We start from the raw sequence: 23,280 nt of genomic DNA, 5'->3' as shown, positions 1-23,280 counted from the left end.
ATCTTCACTTACCATATGCAATTAAATTCAACTTAAAAAAAAAAGTAACTGTTATCCCCAGATGCAACAGAATTTTCCCATTTGGCCATTTCTTTCTCATTTAGAAAATGTAAGCGGTCAATACAGAACATAACTAAGACCAACTATTGACCCCAACAGCTCGATATGGATGTTCGATATTAGTCAGACATAGCTCGGTTGTCAAATTTGCACTTGAGGAAAAGATTACTGCTTCTATTCCTATTACTTATTCCAGAAACCAACTGATTCCCCGTGGCCCTCTGTGTAACCTATCTGTCATATTCAAAGCAAAGCTGCTTTCAGATGCAGTATTGACCTTAGAGAGCGACCCTCTAGGATAGACAGATTGTTCCTGCTCCGAGTATTTGTGCATTAGCCACATATTTACCTTGACTCTTGCCAATCACCTGGCCTTGAGACAAAAAGATGCATGCAATGCCCCAACCCAGCTAGGCAGGATAGATCTATGCAGTAATAATATAATCCTGCAATCTCCACGCTTACTTATCTGTGAGATCTAACTACGTTTTTCACTCTAGAAAACAGTGAGTAACTGTGATTTTCAGCTGTGACAGCACAGTGAAACAGCAATGAAAAACAGCATTAAGGACTGAGGAGAGAGCTCAGTCAGTGAAAGCTTTGTCATGCAATCATGAGGGCCTAAGTTGGACCCCCCAACATCTATGTAAAGGTCTAGATGTGGGGGCATCCTTTTGTAGTTCCCAGGCTGGGGAAGTAGGGCAGGGGGAACCCTGGAGCTTACTGGTCAGCCAGATTAGCCTAATTGGTGATCCCAAAGTCCCGATGAAAAACTGCACTCTCATTAAGGTATAACTAACATTTGGGTGCATGTGTGTAAAATAGTAACTGCTTTGTTGGCATGACTAAAACACAACTCAGGGAGGAAAAAGCCAAGGGTAGTGGCAGAAGTTTAAAAAAAATCTCAAAGCTGTGGCATCTGATCACACACACATGTGCACCTGCATACTAGCACATTTACACACGCACACACGCACCCCAACAAGGAAGCACAGCTACCAGGTTCAAATGAAACAGTAGTCTTAGTCCTAGTGCAAACTACACAGCAAGTTTATTTAACCTGCTCTAGCAAGACAGGAAGAAAGAATTTTCCCAGATCAAACTTCATAATCAAAGGTTTACGTGTGACACATTATATTCTGCATGTTCGCTTTCAGAACAAAGTTATTTAAAAATAATAAAATAATTTATTTTGCCACTTAAGTGTTGATTGTGAGAATAAAATGCTTGGCAGCTGACTGGTAAACAAACAGCCTTTTCCTTAAATCATTTAGCCATGTGCTTGGTTTTTATTGGACCAATAGTGAGTTCTAGTAATAAGGTAGATGCTGGAACACAAGAATAAATAAGTCACAGGCTCTGGTCCTCCCATGAGTCTGATGTCGAATATAAGTAGGATATGTGTAGGGAGAATATAGTGGAGAAAAACAAAGGCATAAGCAAAACAGTCAACATCAGGATAAGTTTCCACACAGATGGAAGACTGAACCAGGTTAATAAGGATAAGCTGTTAAAAGAAGAGCAAACCAGGATCACAGAGACTAGTACTTGAGGCCAGCCCTAGTGGATATGCCTGTAGCATCTGGAAAGTTAAGGTGGAAAGGTTACTATTAAAGTGTGAGGATAACCTGGGTTATATAGTGAGTATCAGGGTAGCCTGGGCTATCATGTGAAAAACTGTGGTAAAGAACATTGAATGATCATAGAGTTAGAAAGAAAAAATGGTTAGCCTGGAAAAGAGAGTAAATGCCCACATTTGTGCTAAGGAACACTCTAGCATAGTCCCCGAAACTTATGTGTGCTCAGTGTCTACTTGATAATGGGCCATGGGATTTGATGAGAATAAGGGAGAGTAGACTCACAGTTAGTGAGATATAGTGGTCTCAGCACACACTGACCAGTGAAATTAGCTAGTTTAGAAGTTGGCTGTGCAAGAGAAAAGAAAGAGTCTAGAATTTGCTATCTTTGATGATTATGTTACTTGGTTGGTGGTGGTATGGACCACAAAGACAGGGAAGATGAGGGAAGGCCAGATTTCTATTAGAAATCTGTGTGTGTTGCTTATCCCTTACCTACAAACACACTTACAAAATTATATATTACTTTGATTTCAGATTCTATGGGTGTATGTATTTTATGGTCTTTATAGTCTATGGCATAATTCTTGAAATAGAGTACATTTTTAATTAAAGATGGAAAGAGGAGAAGAAATGGTAGAGAGAGAATAAGAGACTGAGGGAAGCTAAAGGAATTGGGGGAGGGAAACTAAGAGGGTATCCAGTTTAGCAGAGAGGTGGATAGGTCTGCAAATAGAATCATTAGCATGTCCACAAATTTGGTTTACAAATTACAGAAACAGCAGTGTTTAACAGCTTTAACCCTTCCAAACCAACATAGAGGTTTTTCTACCAATAAATGGTTTCACGATTGAAGTGACTATGCATATGCATTATTGATATCTAAGGTTGTATCTGTAATTGAAGTGTTATTCTATGTTTATTTTAGAACATCCCAAAGCTTAAAGCAAACTGGTAGTTTCTTATTTGGATTCCTATAGTGAGCACTAAAACATCTTATATAGCACATTTGTAGTGTGCCATTTCATGAGCTAAGATACAAGCATTCAGAAAAATGTGGACAGACTGACAGATGGAGAAACAATCCCCAGGAACTGAAACTTTCGAGTTTACATCAAAAGCATGCACATTACATTCAAGCAGTAACTGTTCATTTATCCACTCACCAATGAACACTAAGACCATCCTTCATAATTCTGATATTAACATTATGAGCTGTTTTGAAAAAAATTAAAATTGCTGGCATCTAGAATATCATGGGAAGAAATGAAAAAAGGAGAAAAATAACAAGATGAGTTTTTTAAAGTCGCCGTATGCTTTAATGTGTAGTGTCAAATGTAATTTAACACTTAACACAATTTGTCTTTAACAGGGGCCTGACTTAATGCAAGATGATTGACATAGTCTCTCCCTATTTCATCTATTGTGGTGTTCTTCAATTGCCTGAGCATTTCTTAATCAAAAGACAAGTTCTGCACCACCTTTGGATATCAAAGGCAAAGGTTTCTATAGCTATTACTGAATCAAAGAACTATTCTTTGAAGAACCTAAGGTGAAACATTGAAAAATCCTTCTGGGAGGCAGATGGAAAATGCCGCGTGTGTTTCCCCCACGTATCCGGTGCCATCCATCAAAAGACTAATGAAAAAACACAGGCCCACACTTACTTGCTATGCGTATTCATTTCTCCTATTATTTTCCTGCATTTTCTGTGTGGTCGCTGGTCTTACTCACTCGGAGTATAGCTGGACTAAGGAAAACTGCCAAGGCCTGATTAATGAGTCAGGTGAGAAAATGACCCCTGAAATGCTTTCATTTCAATAAGCCTTTTATGCTAAGGAGCAGGGCAGTGTGTGCGAGGCATCCTCACGGAAGAGCCAAAGGTACATTACACACGAATAATGACGAGATTTCCCGCATTACGGCGTGTGCTATCTACGGCCATAATGTTACTGGGTCAAAGTTATTTAATTACTTTGTTCTGGAAACCCAAGTCTTTTTGGTTCAAAAGAAGACATTTACAAAGCCTAGTGGGAATTAAGGTAATTAGCACATAGTCAGTCATTCTAAAGCTCGATTCTGTGAGACTAAATATTATAAAATTCACATCCAAAATGACTCAACAATTTTTTTTGTACCAGAGCCGGTGAAGAAACTTTTATTTTAATTTCTTTTTAAGGTAGAAACTACTCATCTAAAAACAGAAGTTGTTAGCCTACTCCTTGGATTTAACATCTGGTAACATTTTCATCTTTTGCAAACTAGTAAAATGTTATAGTATTTTTGACAGTGGGAGGTTCAGTGCCAGGAGAAATTTTATCAGTACAAAGAGACTACAAAAAAGGTTTCTTACTGGGCCACAGGGTTTCTTAATCCTTATCTTAGAGCATAAAAAAGTCACCGCGGGGAAGGTGCTATTTGCTTGTAACTTCTCTAGGAATTAATTTAGGGAGAAGTTAATGACAAAGAATGGAGTGTAACTATTCCTGTTCACTGTGTTAATGTAGAGAATGAAATCTGCTGTTTTAATGTTTGGGTTATTGAAAGGCTTTATGGGTGCGGCTACTTTTCTGGAAGAGCTTTGCCCTCTTAATTCAATCAATTACATCAATCTTTAATGGACTGAATTTATCATTCACTGATTTCAATTTTGAACAATGCTAATTTATATTAGCATGTGCTATTCGAGGACAATCACAGTAAATATTATCAGTAAGCTTTTAATATGGAAAATGAAAGCCTACTAGGACCATGGAGTCCAGCGCACCTCCAAGGTACATATTTTGAGGAGCAGAAACACTTTATAAGAAGCCGAGCTGGGCACCTAGCAGTGTGACTCAGAAAATCCAGTTTAGGGTGTGGCTGCCTTGATTTATGTGCTCATTCTGGCTCTTACAAGTCGTGGATTTACTCAAGTCCTCTGAAGGCACGTTCTTTTGTTGTCCCATTTATAAAACTGGGCAATTAAAATATGATGACTAGATGAATTTCAATAAATAGTTGTTCCTGTAGGTGGCACTGTATGAAGTTTCAACTGGTAGGTCATTTTAAATATCAACTTCCTGATACGGGAAGATGGTTCAGTAGTTAAAATGCCTGCTATAAAAGCATTAGGATTTGAATTCAAATCCCCAGAACCCACATTGCGGAGAAGGGGCTGGGCACAGTGACAAACACCTTTAACTCTAACAGTGGGGATTTTGATGCAGTTATTACTGAAATTCATTGGTCAGCCAGCAAAGACCAATTGATGTTTCAGGATAACGATAAACCCTGTCTCACAAAATAAAGGTGGAGAAGGATTGAAAAAAGACACCTAATGTGTACTTGTGAACACACACACACACACACATACATGTGCACCCACCTGTACATATTTACATACATAATAACTATGTACAACTCATGCCCATAATTTCAGTCTTCTTATAGATTTTGAGCAAAAAAAATGGTAGGTAAACACCGAGAAAATAAGTTAATATTTGACCATGGTATATAATATAAAAGCAAAAAACAAAAGAAAGTCTTGGTTTTCAGAAGCCTCTGTATACAAATAAACTGTTATCAGGGACACAAAAGATTACTTCTCCGAGGACGAGGAGGTGAGGCCCGCTTTGTGTTGTGAGTAGAGAGTTGCAGCTAGGCCTGACTCGTCTGCTGTGTCATAGAAATAACGTACAGGTTAAACCAAACAAACAGAAGAAATGGCATCCTTTAAAGGGAAACTCAACACAAACTGTTAGTCTTAAATAAGGAAGGAAAGCAGGCCTACCATCAGTGTGCTCCCTCTAGTTCAGACATGAAAACAGAGCAAGGGACTCCCATAGGTCAGAGACACATCAAAGAATGGCCGCCATTTCAATGCTATTAAAATAATAGAGTTTCTCATATGACAGGAGATAACATACCCCAGTTCTCCCTGCTCTGAAGAGAAGTGTCTGAGCCTCATGGTAGACCTATCTGGGAAATAAGAAGACACCTTCTGAGTTGAAGATGGACTTCCAAAAACTTTTCTGTAAGGCTCTGCAAAATTGGAGCAACTAAGACATCTACACAAAACTAGGTTTATTTTTATGAAAATTTATCTGAATTTTCCCCATCAACAATATGTGTGCATTGCCACAATTTTATGTACCACAGTCAAAGATGCATTTTAAATAAAACGAAAAGCCTGAAAGTGCACAGATATATCTGGAAATACAGAAGACGGTATCAACAAGAGTGAAAAATTCACATCAGGAACACGTCACTAATGCAAAGAATGAGGACAAAGTTTTATTTCACTTCAGAATGCCTTAATGAAACAGTAATATGGCCTAAAGTTTTATCAAACCCAGAAATGTTTGATGACAAATCCCTTCCATGTCACATCCATAGGAATAAAAGTTCACTCATTGATTCCACAACATAAGGTAGAAAGTATTTGTCTTTTAAGTCTTGAGCAGAAAGAAAGGGCTGAATTTTTTTTATTCTGGAAAATTGAGGCAATCCTGTACTCCTATTATTTTAGTGTGTGTGTGTGTGTGTGTGTGTGTGTGTGTGTGTGTGTGTTTGAAGATGCATACATACATAGAGCCCATCTGACAGCCTTAAGATGTTATTCTTCAATCATAACTTCCTCCTTTTTTGTCTTAAAGACAGTTTCTCACTGTGGCACAGCTTGCCAAATTTGCCAGACTGGCTAGCATCTAGCGTTTTAAATTGTTAGAGTACATATTTAAGTCTCTGGAGGTGAGAAATTCCTAGTACACTTGAGTATGTGGGACATTTATGTGTCTGTTTTATATACTTATTCAGCCTCAGGGGTCTGTCTGTGGTTTCTGGGAATTAACCTCAGGTCCTGCTACTTATAAGGTAAGCACTATCCACTAGGCAATCTCCCCAGCCCACCAGTATTGCTATCTCAGTAATTCTGTCTTACACGAGAAAGGAAGTCTCCTGGCTGCAGCCTGGCCTTCAGTGGACATGCCAGTCTGAGTGAGCTGTCTAACCCGCAAAGATTCCACAACTTGGAATTCACTTGGAGTATTACACAGATCAGATAAGCCTTTTGTTAAATAAGTCTTTTTAGTCACATATTTAAGTGAAAATGTTTGTATTACAGATGATAGTTGAAATATATCTGGCTGGCTACCATATGCCAAGTGATAAAATACATTCCTTTCCCGGAATGAGTTTATTTAAAACTTTCAATAAATTTTGGTGGTGCATACCAGGTGAGAATCTGAGGTTAGAGAAATTAAATCACTACCCCAAGGTCACGCCGCTGATACACTGTGGAACTGAGACGTGACCTGGGCCATCTGGCTCCAGAAGGCCTCTTCTTAATTAGAACCCTTCATACAGCTCCTCTAACACAGGAAGGAATTCTCATCATTAAAGCACTATGGGAACTGGTTAATGATAAACATCAAATGAGTTCCGAATGAAGTTGATTTTCTAAATTAATCAACACAGGGACAACATCTTATAGTGTCTTTAACTAGAAAGGAATGTTTGTGTGAGAGTTTAATTTTTCAAAGACCATTAATTTGAGTCCAAAATACATATTCAAACTCCTGCCTGTTCAATATTGATTTATATCACTATAAACAGAAGCAAAGAAAATAACCACAAGGATTAACCATGACCTAATTATGCTACTTTGTTCCCTGTAGAAACTTTCCATCTTAATTATTTGCTTTTCATTGGACTACACATAACCCTGTCTATCCTTATTTATCCTCATGCAATATACTTATAAGGCCACTGATGATAGCTACCATATATTGAAAACTATCACATTACACACAGCACGCAAGTCCCAAATTGTGGTGATATAAAAATGTTCTGAGTGCTGTAATTAGATATGCCAAGAATAAAACCTCACCAAACAAGTAAGTGGGACATTTAGCTGCTGACCAGGTTTACTCCCTCTCCCCCGCCCCGTGGAATTTCTCAGCACTATTAATATTGTCACCAGTATGTACGTTGTGCTTCTCCAAGAAGGGGATTTAGTAAAGTGGCCTTTCCCACTTTTATTTGACCATGGAGACTTCAGTTGTTAGAGTGCATATTTATGTCTCCTGGAGGTAAGTATTTTCTAGAATACACTTTTGTCCATGAGAATTTATGCATCTGTTTTATGCACTTACACTTTTTAAAGGTAAATACTGCTATCTTTGTTATGCCACTAAAACTAATGCTAGAACTACTGATAAGTTTTACTGAGACTGCTGCTCTGTGTGACTGTGGATTCAAACTCATGTCCAAGTCAGTGCAAACTGTTCTGGTCATTCCATCACACATGCTTCCCTCACAAAGAAAAGTAGCAACTCTAGTTAAAGTGAACTTTCTAGCCCAGTGTGATGGCTCATGCCTTTAAATCCCAGCATCCCTGGAGATGGCGGCAAGCAGATCTCTGTGAGTTCAAGACTTGCCTAGTCTACATAGTACTAGAGCTCCAGGCCATGAAGGGTAACATAGTGAGCTCCAGGCCAGCCAAAGTTATATGGTGAGACCCTGCTTCAAAAATAGAAGGTGGCCCTCTGAAAACTTCTAGCCCTCTGCTCCCAGTGTTCAGGCCCACATTTGACTGCAAAGAAGAAAACAGTCACTGAATGGTAGCCTGGACATTCTTTCCATTTCTGCCTCCTGCCCCACTCACCCAGGAATAATTATCCCCCCCCCAATTTGTCAACTGACTCAGATATGAAGGATTCCAGAAAAAGGGAAAAGTTTGGGTCCACGGGTTAATGAATACCAAAATCCCTTTTGAAGACCCCAGGACTTCCCAGAAAGATCCAATCACAGGCACGGGTTTCCTGGAGAGAATGAGAGTCCCTTGACCTAACTGATCCACTGTCAGAGCCTTTCCATGTGTCTTCGGTGACACATAATGCAATCCAGTTCCTTTTGAGTTACGAACCCTAGTTGTCCCGGGTTTTACTAGTGTTGTTTTGTTTTTGTCAATTTGATATAAGATAGACTCGTCTGGGAAGAGGAAAACTTAAGTGATGATCGCCTCCATCTGATTACCTGTAGGTGAAGCCCCTGGAGCATTTTCTGGATTAATGATTAGTTAGGAGGACCCAGATTACTATGGCTTGTGCCACCCCAAGGCACCCAGTAACTTGGGAAAGCAAGCAGAGCGAGCCATGAAGAGAAAGCCAGTTGAGCAGATCCCCCCATGGTCTTTGCTTCAGTTCCGGTCTCCAGGTTCCTGCCTGAGTTCCTGTGCTGACTTCCCTTCCTCATGACCTAAGAGCTGTAGGCTCAAACAAACTCTTTTCTCTCCAAGTTATTTTGGTCAGGATGCTTGATCAAAGGTCAGAGAGCAAACTAGTCCCGCTAGATACAGCATTTAATGTAAAATGAAAGCCTTTCTCGTTTCTATTTTGTTCATAAATGGACGGTTTCATGCCGGTGTCAAACTCTTGTAATATTTTCTTCGCTTTAAGATTGTTCAAGCTTCTCTCATTTCCACAGCTTTCATCTTCTCTAACATTGTAACCACACACATTTTTTGAGTTTGTACTGTGTCAGATGATCCACCCCTCTCCCAGACCTGGAAACAACACTGCTAGGTGTATAAAGAAAAGGAGTGTTCTAACACTTCTAGATAAATTAGTGCAGGATTAAACATAATTGTGAAACAGTAAATCTTCATTTTCTTTACTCCAATCTAGGATTGTTTGGGTTTGTTTAACTCAAAGGTGAGGGTGGGATGAGATTTATTAAGGTTTATAAAAACTTAAAAGTTTAAACACTGTGGATTTTTTTTCTGATGAACAATCTTATGGCCATTTCTATACATACAAGTAGCACTATTCATTTCAAGCAACTGGTGCCATGGCCTGGAATTATGCAGAGTTTCACTACTCACTCAGTGACTATCCACCTCAGCACTCTCTTAAGTCGCCCTCTCTGATAAATTTACTTTAGTCAAATAGGTTTTTTTCCCCCAAACTGCAAGGTAACAAAAGCCAGACCCTAAACATTATGTAATAAAGTAAGTATTTTTCCCTCTTCTGTTTCATGACATCACCACTTAAAGAGGTGGCACTTCTTATTTGCTATTCTGATCTGCCCTGAGCTTCTGAATTTTTGGCAGTAAAGTCTTTTGAAATCAGATGGAGAATGAAGGCTGTGAAAATATTTATGTAGCCAAACTAAGCACACATCCATTTTCCCAACTGTTCATTTTGAAGTTATCATTTAAAGATATATGGCTTGAAATACAAAGCACAAGAACAGAAAACAGAGAGCCTGCACTGCCTTTAAAGTGAGTGTACAAAATGTTCCAAGATACTTGGTATTCTTCTGGACTCCAATGTTCAAAGCGACCAATCAGGAGCCTGTAACTGAGTGAGCATGGCTTTTCCTGCATCAGCGTTAGTTCCCCTGCAGTATTAGTAGCTGATGGGTGGCTCCAGAAGTAACTTATTTTTTGCAATTGTTTTGTTTCCATTCACTGGCAAGAAAGTGTTAAAATGACAATGTTAGTTGGGAGAAAAGCAGAAATGGGAAACACAAAGAGAAGACAGAGCTTCTAACAATTCCCACGAAGCTCTGTATTCTACTGATACATTCTCTATTATCCCACAGGAGGAGAGCTTTACCTATAGACTCACATCCAAATATGAGTGCTTGCTACTTGATGATAATTGTTTTCCTCATTCATTTACCTGAGAAAACATGCAAGCCCTTAATGGCAATCCAAGTTTAATTAAGTAACTGGTATGCTTTCAGTTCAAGGGAGGCCACTTGCATTTTGTCAGGTGACAAACAGATGAGGACAGAACACATTCCTGTCAAGGATCTCCCTAAGGCACATAAACCTGAAGAATGAAACACAGGTTTTTATTGGTGGGAGTTTGGATGTATAAAAAACTGGATTATTAAATAGGAAAATTATATATATATATATATATATCTTCATGGGAACAGATTTATATTTTGTAAGAAATAACTAAATGGGATCAAGGGTGGAGTGGCCTGTGCAAGACAGTTTTCACTTTTTGATGAGCTTAAGATGACATCAGTTCCCAGGATGTTCTACAATGACAGGTCCAGTTGTTATTAACAGGATATGAAACAGCATCTTACACCAAGCTACATGAATAGATGCAAAAGATGGAGAAAAAACTCAAACATACTTCAAATTATAAAAATACAGGAAATCAGAAAGATGGAATGAGATGGTTATGCTTTTTTTAGGTGGGGAAACAGAAATGAATGTTTTCCAAGGAGATGATTAGCTATTAAAGAGTATAAAAATGTCACAGTGCTGCATTTACCAGGTAGCTTTAGCTGAAGAACCCTTAACTTGTGGGGCCCCTATCAATTTTGGCTTGTGTGTTACTCAGCTGTCACATTCTGTGACAAAACACCTGACATATAAACAGCTCAGCAGGAGGTAGGGCTTAATGTTGTCTAGCTGGGGGCTGGGTTATCCATGGTCATTTGGCTCCATTGTTTCTGGGACTCTGCTAATGCAAGGCACCATGATAGAAAGAATCTCAAAGGAAAGCTGCTCGCCTTGTGACATCCAGGAAGCAAAGGGGGAGAAAAGAGGCAGGAAGACAGAGACACAAAGGAAAGGAAGAGGGAGAGAGGGAGGGAGCGAGCGGTGTCCCAATGTGCCCTTCAAAGCAATGCCCACAATGCCCTGCTTTCAATTCCACCCTGTTTCCTAAGAATTGCACCACCTCTCAATTGCGACACAGTTTGGCAACCAAGTCTTTAATATATGCTCTTTCAGGGACAATTCAGATCCAAATCATAACATGAAGGAACCAAAACAAGCACTCCTACAGAGCTGTCACTTTCTGAAGTTTGCAAAATGTATTTTTATAACTGGATCCCATTATGATTAAGGTCTTCTTCCACTTGGTTTTCCTTCTTTGGCCTTTTGTCTACATTCTGGATATTACGAAGTTGCTGTGTGTGTGTGTGTGTGTGTGTGTGTGTGTGTGTGTGTGTGTGTGTGTACACATATATGTGTGTATGTATATCATATATACCAGCTATAACATATATATATACATACATATATGTATATATATGTATATATATCTGAGGAGAATTTAGCTAGAGCTACATTTAATTTGGAGTACCATCAATCAGGAACAATTCACACCATAACATATGGAGGGGAATTTTTTAGATAATAATTCTTCTACAAATGATTTAGAGTACCAAGGAAATGGCTAATTAAAAAAAAAAAGTACTCTGAGCTAGCAGAGTTAGACAGCCAGGAATGGTGGCTCATCTACCCAGCACTGGGGAGACTGAAACAGGAGGATGGTCATTGCTTCAAGGCCAAACTGGAATGCACAGTTAGTTTCAGACATGCTTAAGCTACAGTGTAAGATCTTGTCTCAAGCGAAGACTGGAGGATGTGTCACTCTGGAGGAACACAGAAATGGATGATACACAGAAGATACATGAGCATTAGGCACAGATGGTGTGCCTAAAGAAGAATCCCCTTAGAAGTACACTCCAGCCCAACTGGATGCTGGTTTGGTGTTGGAAAAGCTGGCAGAGCATCAGCACTTTGGATCATAACATGTCTGCACAGAGATAGCTATGTGCTTTATCAACATGAGAAGCAGGAAGCAAGCCCCTTCTTCCTATCATGTCTTACCAGTGCCCTCTGCTCTCAGAGACTGATGCTGTGACAGCTGGCAAAGGAATAACATAATAGACTGAAATCCTTTCAAGTAGAAAAAGCAGTGAATTTACAGCTGAGAAGTAATAACCTCAGAACTGGAACAGTCAACTCCTTTGTTCAGTTTCTCCATAGCTCTGTATTTGCATGCACATTCAGTTTACAGCTTGTCAAGAAAATGACTTCATGAGGACCACACCCATCTTTCCATCATTACTTTTAGTAATTGCCCCTGTATTCATTTACCATCACACTGAAAAGTCTGATGCATACAGACTAAATTCTGAAACCATTTTTACATAAAATGCAAATATGTAGGAAAGAGGAGAAAAATTGCAAGCAAATGCAAGTAACAGATGTATCAGGAAAAGAAAGTCTAGAAACTATTTTGTTCTTTCTTATAATTGGTCCTGGTTTTTTGGTTGCTATCTATACTTTCTTTCTTTAAAGTCCATCCCACTCTTTTCTTGTTCTCAAGCAAAAGTCAGTTGACCTGGAGTCTTTGCCTGATGGAGTGATTCAAGCTATTACCAAGTGTCATTCCTTCCTTTTCCAGTATTGTGGTTATTATTGTGGTTTTCCATTAGCACTTATTTTAGAGAATGGAGTTAATGAGAGTTCTCTAAAGAGTCCCATGAGCTCAAGACATGATCCTGTCAGAATTTATTCCCCATAAGGCAGCTCAGCCTGACCTTGCTAGTTAGGTGCAATCAACAGGTCTTGCCTTTGTTTGCATAGTGGTTCAGAGTGCTAAGATCTCCACGTGTCCAGGTGATCATTTTTCAACTCCATGGAATACCTAATCTATCTCTCCTAGTAGGGACAGTCCAGTTTGAAGGCTATGAACTCTAAATCAACAGCTAGAACATATTTTCATCTTCTAGTCAACAAATAGAAGCTTTAGGAGTAACTTTTCACATAGTTTGGAAAGTTCATCCAGTGTAGTATTTGCTGTCTTCCAAGTTCACACAGGGGACTCAGTAAGATGACTCAGCAGGTAAAAGTCCTTGCTTCAGTCCTGACAACCTGGGTTTTATACCCAGAACTCATGGTAGAAGGAGAGAACTAATTTCCACAAGTTGTCCTCTGACTTCCACATGGGCATACTTACACACACACACACACACACACACACACACACAAAATAATGATGATGATGGTGATGATGAACACATTTTGAAAATCCAAAACAAGACTCTGTAGTTACAAAAGACAGAAAACTTTCTTACACTCTGAAAAGGACATCTCAGTAGTTCCAGACTATTCAACTCTGAGAAACCCTGCTAAGGCATCAGGTTCCCGAATGTCTACAGAACTCCATCCTATCCTTCACATGAGTCCTAAGACATTCTACACCTCGCTACTTGCTACTCATAAAAGCAACTGGGTGTAGTCAGCGGAGTCAGCGGGGTGACTTTTTGTGGAATAACAAGGTAAGTTTGTACGGTTCGTCAGGGTCTTCCATGTATATTGGACATAGAATCAGTTATTCTTATACAGGAATAAATTTCATGTCTTCTACTTGCTGAACAAAGAATGCCATAAGACACGCAAAAGAGAAAGCCAAACTTGAGAAATTTCTTACTATAGTTATTAAGTACATACATATGTGCATTCGAATGGAGGATTCAGCTCAAAAGTCACTCAGCCAAGTGAATTTCCTATTTGATAACAAAACACACACAACTGAGAAGATCTGATAAATATTTTATTTACTATTTTGTGAAAAATACACAAAAAAGCATTCAACAGGAATTATTGCGATTCTAGGCCGCAAATCTGCCACAAAAGTCCTACAAATAGCAAGACAATTCGTGTGTCCATCTTATAATAATTTTAAAACATATCAGTCATGTAAAGACAGACAAATATCCACTTTCTTTATTAGAGCTATACGTTTTTTCATTTGAAGCAAACCAAGAATATGAAGAAATGATGTTATTTTTCCACATTTAGAGATATGTGCAGTATCTGTCACACATTTTAAAAAATTCAGAGCTTATATTTTTATAATTTTCTTTCAATACATATTTATTGCTGACAATTATCCATGTTTTCTTTTAAAAGTTTCCAAAGTTAGCTTCAGGTCTAATCAACTAGAATGAAGCCTATATAGATAAAACACACAGAACTTGCCTTTGTAACTTACAAAATAAATTTGTTTTAACACCAACTGTCATTTAATACCAAACATTATTTACATTAATACCTACATATCAACCTGAGACTTAGGATTCTTTTTATCCTAAGGCAAAGACAAATCTAAGACTCCTAGTTATGATGGAATTCCTCCAATAGCAAATATTCTTCACTAGACCCAGACACACGCACGCACACACACACACACACACACGCACACACACACTCACACACACTCACACACGCACGCAGCACACACTCACACACGCACGCACGCACACACTCACACACTCACACACACTCACACTCACACACACAGAGGTACTTGCACATATAGACATGCATTAAGCAAAGATCTTAGCTTTCATTAAAGTCCTTATGTTACAGTAGTAGGTTTCTATAAATTGTTTTAAACTTTATTAAAATTGAAGCAAAAGACCTACAACTTTTGCTTACTCGGGGCAGACCTCAAGGCCCACCAGCAGTGTTTTGCAATTTGCAGTCATAGATATGCATATCAAGTATGGGATTTTTCCCAAAGCTGACATGAAGTATCATCTTCTAAGTCAGTTGCTAATCACACATTTCCCATCAGAAGAAAAGGAAATGTTTTGAAGACAGAGGCTACTTTTCTGTTATGCATAAAGGCTCTGTGTGAAATTCTCATCCTGCTGAAATGCTTTGGTTATATAAAAAAATTGAAACTAAAACTTGATAGAAAATTTGTAACCCTATGAGCCTGGCAAGTGCAAAGCTAGACCTAGCTAAGACACCTTGAACAGATAAGCTAGGCCAGTCATTATTTTAATTGAGGATTGACAAAGTTGCTCCATTAATTTTAACTGTGTAAAATACCCACATGGCTGACAAAGCTTCTTCTGGCACGTAACATATGATGAATCTAACTAAAAAGTTCCATTCTGCACTAGAAATCACCATACTACACTCTAAGATGCGAGGCAGGGGAAACCTCCTTAAGCCATTTTCTTATATTTTTGGTTGTGAGCCTAGTCTTTAATGGCTGAGCTATCTCTCCAGCCCATTAAGCCATTTTCTTAAGTCATCAATTCTGAATATAGTACAATTGAGCCACTTGTAATTAATTTTCATTTTTGGCTGGAAAACTTCCAATACTTAAATATTTTTTGTCCTTGTGCACCCTCTTTTTTTATTAATATAGTTTTTAATTAACAACACCTGCTCTTACTTATGGAGTATTTTTGACTTAAGAAAAACAACTTGTCTACCCAAGCTTCCTTCCTTCCTTGCTTCCTTGCTTCCTTCCTTCCTGTTTTGTGATTCTATTCCATACAGGGAAAAATAAAGCATGTTTTATTTTGTTTATTTTTTTCAGTGAGCAACCACAGCCTTGTTTTAGAGAGGGTTGATTTATCTCAGACTTGGAACTGCATCAACTGAGACTTGAACATATCTGGCTGGTTTTATGATTAAGCACGCCTTCCCATTAAAGTGTTTGCCATGTTTCCTCACAAATAAAAGGTCATACAATGAACAAGTGCCTTAGAAACTCTTAGTTCATGAACATTCAGCAACCAAAGGACAGTGCCATTTGCAATATAAATGCTAGTGCCATGGTTGTGAGCCAGTGGACAGGGACGTGTCAAAGATAAAAGGAGAAAATGAAAATATTAAGAGAGAAAAACTTTGAGATAAAGGGAAAGTGATTTAATGAGGGGCTGCTTGCTAAAAGTAGATAAGAAAGGATTAAAACCAAAGGATTACTTCACAGAGCATAGGTCGGGAAAGGACTCTTTCAAAGGTATCCATCCTTCAGGACCAGGTGACTTTTAAAGTTCCTTTTCTCCCAGGGAACTACTTGCAATGTAGTATGACCTAACCTAAAGGAAGGAGCTAGAACACAAGAGAAATGTACAAAGAGTAAGTGGAGAGTAGAGGGGAGAAAATGGGGGAGACATATGGCCCAGGTTTTAATGGGATAAATTATGAAGCTAAGGGGAGATCCCAAAACTAAGAGGGCTAGAAATTGCTGAGCCATCTGCTGCATTTGGGTGTATAAACAAAACCAACTAATCAATTACCTTCTAAAAAATCTTTATATTTTTAAACATTTTATTTGGGGAGGAGGAGGGCATATGGGCACGTGCTGCTCCAGCGTGTTTAGATCTCAGGACAACTCTGGAGAGTATCTCTTCTCTCCCAACTGTGTGTGATCTGAAGACAGAACTTGGGTCATCAAGCCTGGAAGCAATTATCTTTGCTGCTGAGCTATATCACCTGCCCTATCTTCTTCTAGTATATTACAGTGGCAACTAAGACCGCCAACTAAAGGACATACCCTAAAGTATACATCAGCAATTGGAGACAGGCAGTACTTTGAGGATATGAGGAGAGCACGGCCTCCGCAGTCAACCCTGTCTGCCACTCTACCCAGGACTCTTTTGCTCATAAGTAGATGCTTGAGGAAAGAAAGACAGCACCTGAGCTGTGGGCTCTCCACCTAGCAGAGTGTTATGCAGGTAAGTGTTTCACTTCCCCTCAAAACACAAAACACCAAGAAATTGACTGATGGAGCGCAGGGGACTGCAAAAAGAGAAGATTAATATCTGCTTTCCTGGTTGAACATCTCCTTTGTATTTATTTCCTTACTCATGTTTCCATAGTTATTTGAACAAAGAAGAAAGAGAAAGTAAAAGAAAGCGAGAGGTCCCTGGAGGCAAGGAAGAGGTCAGTCGCATGGAATATGGAACAGAACACTTCCATAAAATCCACTGCTCCATTAGGTGAGCCAGGTGGACGGCAGAAAGGGCTTCATGGTCTTGCAAGAAGTCCCTCACAGAAAGCTTCAATGAAACCTCTGCAGTAGAGTATTATGGGTAGAGAGTAGGGAATGGTAGAGATGAAGCCATTGTCAAATCTCCAACACTGTGAAGCATGCAGTCAGCTTGCCTCCCTAGGGACCCTAAAGATAGCCCATATTTGAATACATGTCCCAAGAGCCATGTTTTCCATAAAGCTACTGAAACTCAAAACTGCAAGGTCTGGAAAGGAAACTAAAGAATACTTTGGCTTACATTGTTTTGCTTGGTTTTGACCTGTGTAAGGTAGAAAATTGCTATAAGGTGAAAGTTTGCATCCCTGCAAAGTTCATGCATGGCCGCCTAGTTCTGAATACAGCTGTGATTAGGAGGTGGGACCTTTGAAGGTAATTAGGTCCTGAGATACTCTCAGGGGGTGACTTCCTGTTTGTAAGAAGAGAAAGTGACTAGGTCATATGCCTTACCTCCTTTCTTCAAACCATTTGAAGATGTAATTAGAAGTGAGCTTTCTCCATGCATCTCATATGCCAGCACTGCTCTTAGATATTGGAGTCTCCAGAGTATGGGAAATAGATGAATAGTTTTTTTTTACTCAGGTATGATGTGGTTTATATGAGTATCAATCCTAGTCACAGTTACATCGTTTCTGGCCTAGATCAGAGGTGATAATTTTCTGGATATTCATAACACTCAGCGCATGAATTCAGCCAGTGCTGTGGCATGAAGGCTCATGCTTAAGAGCATATCATTATTTAAATGAGTTCCACACCCTCCTCCTAGACACACCTAAGTAATATAAAAGAGAAACAAATTTTAAATGCATAGAGCGTATTACCCCCTCCCAGCCCCCAAAATAGCCTGTATTTGAAGGAAATAAATAGCTATCCTAAAATTTACTCAGCATTATTAAAAATAAGTTATAACTCTAAAGAAAGATTTTCTATTCTGCCAAAAATAAAAAGAGAGCTTTTTAATAGAGAACAAAACAGAACAGGAAGTCAAAAATATAGAGGAAGTGGTTTCTAAATATGTGTTAATGTAACTGTTTTTCTAGTGTCTTCTAACCCAACTTCACATTGGGTGTGGAGTTCCACGGAGGTGGCTCTGTTCCATCTTGACTTAAGGTCAGAGAGTTCAAACCTATTCTTGCTCCTCAAGGTTAACAATAGGATATTTGACGTAAGGTGTGGCTACTGGATGTCTTGATCCTCAAGACCAAATAATAGGATGTTTCACTTAAGGCATAGTGACCAGATATTTTGGGTATTAGGTAGGTGATTTCATTTGTACATTCCTTGTAAGGAAGCCTTTTGTTCCCCACCTTAATTGGGGTACCTAAGAACTATGAGTAATAAACTTGGGCTTTTTTGCAGTATTCACTGGAAGCCCTCCCTACTCTATCTTCTGTCTCTTGTCTACTTCCTTCCTCAATTCACACTCTCTTTCCCAAGAACATACAGACAAGTTGGCTGGACCCAACAATTGGGTATTTGTCAGAATGGCCCAGTGTGTGTGTGTGTGTATGTGTGTGTGTGTGTGTGTGTGTGTGTGTGTGTGTGTGTGTGTGTGTGTGTGTGGAGCCACACTGCTTAATTCACTGGAAACAAAGATGGCCTTAAGCTGGACATCCCCCTACTTCAGCCTCCCTCATATTAAAATTTCAGGCTGCTGACTCCACATCCAGCTTTTGCCCTCTTTTTCTATCACAATTTGTGATGTCTTTTGCATTTTGAATGAGTATTTACTTTCTTACTTGGTTTTTCATTTCCTTCAAGAAGTTCTCCCAAATTGTTTCAGCTTGCTGCTTCATTAAATGTGAGAACCATTCGCATGCCTTGTAAAGGCCCTGGTGGTGTCTGATCATTGTTGAAGGGACTAACTATCACCCAGGAAAGTCAGTATCATGAGTTATTGAATACGTTGACACTGCTTCTCCACCCCTGTTCTGTTTCCCAGAATCACACATCCAGCAGGCCAGGCTTTCTAAGGATACATCCTCAACCAACCCCACCTTCGTCTATTATAAGGAATAGTTGTGGGGACAGGATAGAAAGAACCTGCATATCTTCCCTCCTTTAAATCTTTGCTGTCTTCTCCAGACTGACCTCTGATGGAGTCTAACAAATTATACAGACTTGCCTTTGCAATTCTTTAGGTCATAACCCACAAAAATGAAACAGCTTGATTAGAAAGATGTGGTGTATCTGAAGGAAAATTCAAACTGCATGAAAGACATGGAGAGACGATTTAAGAAGAGAGGTGAGTTGAGGTTCATGATGTTTCTAGCTATGAAGACAGTAAGATTGACAGCATTTTCAAGTGCCACACAGAGAAAGACAGAATATACACTGGGAAGTAGATTACACATGGGAGTTCTTGCATCTCAGCTCACTTTCCTTGGTGAGTTTTGCCAGCTTGCCTGTATCATTAGTACTTTATCACTTTCCAAGACTAATTTTTGTAATTTGTGCCTAAAAACTAATAATGGAATGGCCATATGGAGTTATAGGACTCACAAACACCAGCCAGATTTGCTGGGGCATGGAAGTTCAATGGGAGTTTTTGAGGATTCAATCAAGTAGTTAGTTCTGTGGTTTGAGGACACCCATGTCCATCCCCCATAAGGGGATAGTGCAGGCATTTGGGCAGTTGTTAAAAATTGAATCCATGGTTGCATTCTTTTGCCTTCCAAATTCTACAGCACATTAGCAGGGGGCTGACATAGAAACTATGATGATCTGGTAAATAATTGGAAATTATTGGCTGCCCATTCATCTTGTAGCTAACCTCCTAAAGTAGGATGTGTTGATTTGGCTTTGACTAAAAGGCCATTTTTTCTCTATTCATCTGAAAATTCACACCAAGTGGACCAAGGTTCTATCCTGATTCAGTATTTGTTCTTCTCTTGTTTTTTCCAGAATGGAACTCTAACTCCTCTGGACTTAAGAAATTTATTATAGCCAAGGTGTTTTCTACCTGAGAAATAAAGTCAAGGGATGCTGACTTAAGGGTTCTATACTTTCCATTTTACGTACATTGGTCAACATTCTCCAGGGAAAAAGAACTATGAGGGAGGGACATGCACTTGTACGCACGCGTGCATGTGTGTGTGTGTGTGCTGCCCCCACACACACACACACAGAAAGAAGAGAGAGAGGAGGGGATCTTTTCACACAATTATGAAAGCTAAGCAGCACCATAACATGTCATCCACAAGCCAGAGAATCAGAAAAGACATCAGCTTTATTATTAAGCTTCTGATGTCCAAGGACAGGAGACAACTTCGCTACATCACAAACCAGGAAATAGAACCCCCTCTTCCCCTACCTCTTTATTCTAGTCAGGCCTTCCATGAATGGGATGATGTTGCCTGCATTAGTGAAGATAGACTGCCTTAGTTTAAATACCAGTTTCTCCCAATGACATGCCCACAAACATGTCCAGAAATAACGTCTCATTAGCAATCTTGACATTGCTTAATCCAGCTAAACTTATACATTAAAATTAACTATGACAATACCTTTGCTCTGATATGATACAAGCGATTGTTAAGGAACATGAATTAAGAATGATATATGTAAAGACAGAGATGCTCATTAATCTACACAAACCAATAAGGATTGATTAAAAGATTGTTCATTGCAGCAAAATATAGTAGTTTCATTGTTGATATCATTTCAAAATTTAAGTGCAAATATATCTCAAATTCTAATTGTTGAAACAAACATGAATCAACTATTTTTAGTTGGCATCATATAATTCAATTAAACCTGATATCATTTGCAAATAATTTTCTGGGTACTAAGAACTGAAATAGCCAACACTAAGAGGAACTGATTAACCCTGTATGCTAAGATGATTGGATATGATATCAACCTAGAGACATGTCTCTGGCTGAGTCTGAGAAGGTATTTCTTGAGAGGACCAAGCCAGGAAGGAATGCCTTCCCCCAGAGTACATTAGCTCCTTGATGGGGAGAGCATTTACTTAGGTGCTACTTCTGCCATCCTTCCCTGGCTTTGAAACTCTGTTTCTTCAGCATTCCAATGTGCACTGAAGACCAAAGACTCTCTAGGGATCCCCAACATCTTCCCTGTCAGGACAATGAGGCATTAAGACTTGGGGGGTTTAGCAGCTATAAGCTTCTCAGCCTCTCCAGTGCGCAGCCAGCCACTGTTGGACTACCTGGCCCATATTGTATAAGCCAATCAAGTAAGTCTTTTAAATATATATATGTCTCCACTTCACTAAAGGGACATTTTGCCAGTTTGTTAATGACACTGTGATCCCAAACTATCCACATGGCACTTCCCCTCGATACAACCATTGTTCATCCTCTTGTTTGTTTTAGGTCCCACTTATTCTAGACATTCTTGTGTGTATCTTCTCAGATTACTACCAAGAGGCAGATAAGAACACCTTGAGAGACAAGATTATCATAGTGTAACTTCAGGCTCAGAGTCTTTCTGTAGGGCAAGAATCGTGTTCACACTGACTCCCAAAAGTTAAATGTTATTATCTTAACTCTTTCATAAATCTAATGTTACATAGTAAAAAGTCTAAGAGAGTAAAAAGGTGGCTCTTATTTATGTGATTTTTTTTCCTAAGTATGTTTTTCAAGACAGGATTTCTCTTTTATCCCTGGTTATCCTGGAACTTAATTTTCAGTCCAGGCTGGTCTGGAACTCAGAGATCCAAGTGCCTCTGACTCCCAAGTGCTGGAATTAAAAGCATGCACTACCACTACTCAGCTTATATGACCTATTTTAAAAGCTGACTGGTTTCTAACTTTGTCAGTCACATTGCGGGTACATTGATTGGGCCATATTTTGCCCTCAAAAACAAACCAAAGTATTTTTCATTCTTCTCAACCAAAGGCTTAAAGAGCTGACACAAGACAAGCAGTTTCTAGACAGCAAAAAATGAAATAAGAATCATTTTTTCTGATTATAAACCCCATGCTTCTCCTGACATCACATGAGACACGTGTAGCTGCTGATAACAGAGTAACATTCAATAATATTTTTGAGAGTGCTTTTAACCACTTGAATTAGTGTGTTGGTATCTTTAACACATCTTTAATACATTAAAGTTAACCTCAGAGAAGGCACAAAAAATGTGTCAATGTCACATTAAGGAAAGAATAAGAACAACTTCCTTTCAGATTAGTTTGACCAAAGACTACCCTAAATTCGAATTCTCCATTTCTCTCTCCATGTTTTCTGTCTGAGTCTATGGTTACTAGACTGTCTGTTGTCTATTGTATGTGTCTGATCCATCTTTCCCTGTTGTCTGTTATGCCTGTATCTCTTTTGTTCCTGTTCCTAACAAAGGGCTTATACTGTATTTCTTGAACAGTACAGAAAACATGTGCAGGAAAGGAAATAATGGATTCCTTACAGAAATTTTGACTATAGTGTTACAATGGAAGAAGTTAATTTACTGACCCAGAAAAACACTCAAACCCACAAACAGATGTAATCAGTCTATATCAATATGTTGAATCCAACATTCATGGTAGGTTTTTTGTTTGTTTGTTTAAGGTTGATTTCAGCATGTTGGCTGCTTTAAGCAAGTGGTTACCACAACACACACATGCATCATTCTGGGTCAAGGACATAATGCTTTTAGCAAAGGATAGTAAGTTTGGTTACATCATTCTCTCAATGGAGATTATATTTAAGGCTGAGTACACAGTAGGGTTGCAGGTTAAGTAAATGGTTTTAATGATCTCGAGGCATATTTTAATTTCTCTGTGAAATCCAAAAAAACTTCAGTCTCTTTGGAGTCAAGAGGTGCTGTCAGGAAAATGTATCATTACAAATTAACTGCTTGCTGTTCTGATTATTTAAAGTCCTACAGTGACTCTGAACTACGAAAGTTCTTCTCTAACTTTCCAATTGAACCAGTATATAAAGTTCAAAGTGTTTTGATAGCATCTCACAGTCATTATAGAATGCACGTAAATTACTTTAAAGGCATAATAGATCTCCAAAGACACCCTCATTGATTATGTGTCAGAAATGAAATATTGCATCTCAACTTCATAGGCTTT

The sequence above is a fragment of the Mesocricetus auratus genome, unplaced genomic scaffold (genome assembly GCF_017639785.1).
Source record: "Mesocricetus auratus isolate SY011 unplaced genomic scaffold, BCM_Maur_2.0 Super-Scaffold_100676, whole genome shotgun sequence".
Classification (NCBI taxonomy): Eukaryota; Metazoa; Chordata; class Mammalia; order Rodentia; family Cricetidae; genus Mesocricetus; species Mesocricetus auratus.
Note: the sequence above shows the minus strand (reverse complement) of the source record.